This window comes from Mirounga leonina, unplaced genomic scaffold (genome assembly GCF_011800145.1).
Source record: "Mirounga leonina isolate KUSES-001 unplaced genomic scaffold, KU_Mleo_1.0 Mir_321, whole genome shotgun sequence".
Lineage (NCBI taxonomy): Eukaryota > Metazoa > Chordata > Mammalia > Carnivora > Phocidae > Mirounga > Mirounga leonina.
In genome coordinates, this window is record NW_023270680.1 from 4,108,658 (window position 1) to 4,114,657 (window position 6,000).

Genomic DNA, 6,000 nt, shown 5'->3' on the forward strand with positions numbered 1-6,000 from the left:
AAGCGCTGTGAAGTGTGCAAGACTGTTGAATCTCAGATCTGTACCTCTGAAACAAATAATGCAATATATGTTAAGAAAAAAGAAAGAAGAAGAAGAAGGTAGCGGGAGGGGAAGAATGAAGCGGGGGAAATCAGAGGGGTAGACGAACCATGAGAGATGATGGACTCTGAAAAACAAACAGGGTTCTAGAGGGGAGGGGGGTGGGAGGATGGGTTAGCCTGGTGGTGGGTATTGAGGAGGGCACATTCTGCATGGAGCACTGGGTGTTATGCACAAACAATGAATCATGGAACACTTCATCTAAAACTAATGATGTAATGTATGGGGGTTAACATAAGAATAAAAAAATAAAAATAACAAATCAGGAGACTGAGTAAAGCAGACTGCCCTCCCCAGTGTGGATGGGCCTCATCCAAGCAGCTGAAGCCCTGATTAGAACAAAAAGGCTGGCCTCCTCCAGGAAGAGAGAATTCTCCTGCCTGAAGAGACTTTGAGCTGGACATCAGCTTTTTCCTGCCTTTTGACTCCAACAGAAACTTCTGCTCTTCCCGGGCCCCCGCCTGCCATCCGCACATCATGGTACTTCTCAACCTTCACAGTCACGAGCGCCGGTTCCCTATAGTACGTTTCTGTGTGTACTGTAGTATATAGTAGATGTGGGTGTAGCTATTTGGTAACCGATAGGCTAGTTGCGTATATAGTTACCTATCTGCCAGGCGCTGGCCGGCTGAGGCCCAGTTCATCAGGACAGGGAACTTGGGTAGGACGTGACACAAGGAGTTCACCTGGGGATGTGGCCGCACTTGTGGGACATGCAAAGAGCCACATCTATCCAGATGGCAGGTGGGTCGGTGCAGCTGGATGGGAGTCAGCAGCTGCTGAGTCATCAGAACTGCGGGTGTGGCCCCATGGCAGAACGGCCAGTGCCCGGGACAGAAGCCTGGGAACCACCAACACTTGGGGAAGAGAGGCACACTGCTCTGGAGGTGAGACAACTAGGAGGGCATGGAAGCAAGCACAGCGCAGAGTCTCAGAAAGGAGACAGTGGCCAACAGCAGCCACACGGGGTAAGGACCCAAACCACCCCGGGCTTAGCGGCTGGCCCGGGGACTGGGGCAGGGGCTGGCTCTAGTGCACTGAGTGGCATCCACGAAGTGAGGCGCTAGCTTGAACAGGAGGAAGGAAAGGAGTTGTAGGAGGTGGAGACCCAGGGTGGGGGGAGCTCCTTGGGTTGAGCCCTTTCAAATACAGTCAGAAGCATCAGCAAAGCAGGGACATTTGCAGAGAGAGAGAGAAGCTCCATAAAGGGAGGTCTCTGCAGAGGCAGCCAGCAGAGCAGCCCCCTGGGGGCAGGTGGGCGATGGAGCAGGGAGGGGACCGGCTCCAGAGGCACGTCACCCTAGAGGACAGTCGGGCCCTCTGCTGAGGATGTGGGGAGGAGGCAGATGGACAGAGGCGGAGGCTGGTGCGGGAGGTGTGGAGCCAAGGGGGGCAACAGAGGGAGGTGCGTGTCACCAGGCGCTTGAGGAGGTCCAACACTGCCACCACCTAGTGACTCTTGACTGCATGGTTTCAAAGCCACCTTCCCATCAGGAAGTGGTTTTGCTCCCAGCTCCCAAGGCCATGACCAGCTCCTTCCAATGGTCTCGAGTCGCACACGCCAACAGAGCGGGCACAGCCCCTGGCGCCAGCACCACTCGGGAGAGCCTCCGTCAAGACAGGCTGCATGTTGGACAGACCTCCTCCCAGCAGCCCAGGCTCCACAGACAGCCCCCCGCCGCCCATCCTCCCGGCTAATGATGAGGGGACACCTTTAATCCACCCTGGCAGCTCACAGGAAGGCTGAGAAGTGAGGGCCAGCCACGCACCCAGGCCAACGTGGAGCTTCCCATGCATGGCAGAGCAATGTGCTCAAAGGCATTCTTGGACGAAACCCATCCTTTGTCAGGAATCTGGAAGTGAAAATAGTTCGCATATTAATTAAATTCACAAGCGATAAACACACGGTGCTCCCTGCCGTCGCTGAGCTGGGAGCCAGGCCAAGGCCGGCGGGGACAGCTCGCTGGCCGGGCTCCCACGGCCCCTCTCCCGCGGAGACCCACACCACCCGCACCTCTGTGGTGGAGCCCGGGTCGCCCCTGCCCCAGACCTGTCCTTCTCTCCTCCTTGTTGCTAAGAACGTGCTCAATCACTGAGATGATTATTGCTGAACTGATCAATAACCCAGGTTAATTGCCTACATGGGGGCAGGGGACTTCAGTGCCATCCTTCAGGGAATAGCTGTCTGTGCACAGGGGAGTGCTAAAGGCTCAGGGATTTGACCCAAAGTGCAATCCAGTGGGACTGAGGCAGTGCGCCCCTGGTGGGAGTGACACGTGTGCAGGAGGGAGGACTCGGCGCCTCCTACTGGCGGCTGTGGGAAGGTGGCTTTGGATGCAAAGAGACTGCAGAACCATCACAGAGGGTGTGCGCCTTGACAATGGAGCGCCAGGTCAGGCGTGGGTTCAACCGGACAGAGGCTGGCTGTGGGGACGCAGGGTGGCCTCAGGCAGGAGGCAGCCACCCAGATGGGCCTCACAGGATGGGTAACGTTTAGATGAGCAGACACGGTCAGTAGCAGGTAGAGCGGGAGGACAGGCCATTCCTGGCAGAAGCAACAACCTAGGGCAGTTTGGGTTGATGGCCGTGTCCCACGGAGAAGGGAAACGCCAATGGCGTGAGGCCACATGGCAGCGTGCCAGGGCTGGAGGGGGCCGGGCACCACACGAGCTCCGAGCCAAGAGCCAAGGGCGTGGAGTGCGCCCATGGATCATCCGGACATTGATGACAAGGTCTAGGTGCAAGGGTGAATTTGGAGGAAGGCAGACAGTTGGCTGACAGACAACTTTAAGTTACCAAGTGAAATTACTGTTGGGGGATCTGGAAGGATCCTTGAGGAGGGATGTTTGATGGAGAGCTAAAATAGGAGCAGCCCTCGATGGAGGTCTGGCGGCACGTGGTGAGGTCACACATGCGGAGGCCTGCAGGCAAGATGGACACACGGGGAGTGTGAGGACTGAGCCAGGTGCAGACGGACGGATGGAAAACAGAGGGCCTTCAGCTTTTATAAGCATTCACGTAGAGCCAAACACATATGCACACATGCACAAACACACACACGCACGCACACACCCACGCGTAATCTGAAACCACCCTGTGCCCAAAATTCTTCTCAGATTTAATACTGTGCAATTAATTAACTGCAGAAGCAGTCTGTCATAGCTCAGCCAAAACATAAAATAACATTCAGGGTATGCAGAGCAATAACATCTCATAGGAAAACCCAGTTGAAGATGAACCAGGCATTTCAGTACAAAGAAGGAAAGTCAAGTTGGATGATACATAGCACTTAACTCTTAATCCCAAACCAGAGTAAAATGAACAAGTGTTTGCCAAGAAGATGCTTTTATAACCATTGCCTTCAGAATTCCCTGTCTTGCAGAAATGATTAACAGAGACATTAATTAAAATGATCATTACAACAATAAAAACTAATAGCAATCAGATCCTGAGTGTTCACCATGAACCAGGCTCCACAGTTGGTACCACAGACACGGTATCTAATCCTGCTTAAACCCTCACAGCCGGCTGGAATCCGGTCATAATTACCGTCCCCTTCTTATAGACTCAGAGAGGACGTCCAGCCCAGTCAAGGTCACAGAGCTGTGATAATGTAAACACTATTGCCAACACCTGTTAAAATTCCATTTTTGAAACTAGGGGAAAATACTCAAATTCAATGAACTGTTCCAAACCTCCCTCGTTGTTTGCTTTTCTCTTGAGTTAGCAAAACCGCTTTCTGCTTACAGTCCCAGACAGTGATCTTACTCAGCACCCCGGAGAGCGGCATCCTTGCCCCCGGGCCTTCCCCTCTGGCTCTGGGAGGGTGTGCAGGCCAGACCCTGGAGCCAGTGGAGCACCAGACAGCGCCCTCCTCCTGTGAACCCCGCAGCTGTTCTGGCCAGCCCCATGCTGTCTCCTGGGTCGGGGGAAGGATTATAAGGCTGGTAGCTGAAGCTGGGGAACCCGTCCCTCGAGGACACATGGCGAGGGCAGCACGCCCAGGGGGACCACAGGGCCCCTGTGGTCCCAGGCTGTCTCCTCCCCACACAGCAGTGCCCCAGGCTCACCCTCCTAAAAGGGAGGAAGTGACAAATGGGGGAGGAACTCTTAGGTGCCCCCACTAGGTGTCCCTTCATGACAAGAAGCCCTGCCATCAGTGCACCCAGAGGCCTTAGTGGAGCATGGTCCCAATTCTGTGTCCCTTGGGGGCAGGGGACAACCTGACCGTGCTTCCGCTGCTTGGGCCTGGAGGCCGCGCGGCTGACCGTCCACCCATCCTTCTCGTCTGACATTCCGTGAAAGCCGCAGCAAGCTCCACATCAATATCAGTGCTTTCTCCTTGGAGATAAAAATAGCTGGTGAGCCTCACAGAAGTTCTGCTCCCATTGATTGAAGGCGAATACGCCTTTGTCCTAATTACCGAGCCAGCCCCTGAAGACGGGGTGCTCGGCGGCGGGAGCCTGAGAGCTGGGCTGGGGGGCTTTCTGACCTTCCATCAGACTCTCAGATGCTTACAAGTGCCCTCCAAGCAGAGGGTCCCCGGGCCGGAGTCCTTGGCTTCACCACATGGAGAAGAAAGCAAAAAGGAAATGAGGAACATCCCTAAGGAATAAGAAGCCTTAATTCCAAGTTTCAAGAGACAGCTAATTTTCTTAAATGTCCTGACATTTTGCTAATGTTGAACAGGGAGCTCGGGGCACTTTGGAGACTTGCCCGTGGAGGCCGCATCTGAGCCTTGGCCGCTGGGACCAGCTGCTTCCAGAGTGGTTCTGCTCCACGTAAGCCCGCGTTAACATTTTAATTTCTCACCACAAAGTTTCATGGAAGTCTATTTTTAAATGTATAAATATTTATGCACTTATTTAAAAAAATGCTTAGGCAGTCATTTTGTTTCGAGATGATGGACTGAGCCATCAGCCAACCAAGGTGCACTCGGGCCCCTTGGTAAGGAAGCTGCTTCCACGGGAAGTGGGGGCATCCGGCCAACCACGCGGCCACGGAGCAGACACGGTGCCCACTGAGCAGCCACAGGATCGGACGTCTCACTGCAACCACTCCTGACATCTCCAGGTAGATGTCTTCGAGCCCCGGAACAGCCTTCGGTGGTAGACTCCTCTTTTCAGAGACTGAAATAGTTAACCACACCGTGGACTTCTCCCTTCCGGCGCCCCCACTGCAAACTCACAGGAAACAGCTAAACCTTAATAAAACAGTGGCTCTATCCTGGCCCAATGATAGATGAGCATGAGTTCATTTATTCGGCAAATATTTATTGAGCCTCCACTATGTCAAAGGCCCATGCCAGGTGCCAGGCTACGCTATTACACTATTAAATGTTACAACAATTAAATTTTTCTGTGTCTAGAATGGTTTATAACTTACTCAAAGTGCTCTATGCAAAGGACCTCTGAAGTGTGCAGCAGGCTAGCCACAGAGATTTTGTCACTGACTGTAAATCACACAACATAAACAAATAAGAACATTATTTAAATGAGAGGCCCTTTACTTACAGAAACCATATAGCAGATATTTTCTTTCAAGATCTAATTAGATTTAAGGCTTCATTTGGGAAACAAGATGAAAATGAACGTCTTCTCCTAAGGGCATCTGGACGGGAGTCAGCCGTGTGCATAATTTTTTTTATCATATAGCAAATTTGCCCAGGTAATAATCAAACAAAAGAGCTCTGTTCTAGCAGGGGAGTAAAGGAAGGAAAAATAAACTGAGCCATGCATTGTGACCGTGGATGATCCCACCATCACGCTCCTGACTGGTCCCGCTGATCACCAGCCACAGACCGTGGACGATCCCGACAGCACGCTCCTGACTGGTCCCGCTGACCACCAGCCATGGACCGTGACCGTGGACGATCCCGCCAGCACGCTCCTGACTGGTCCC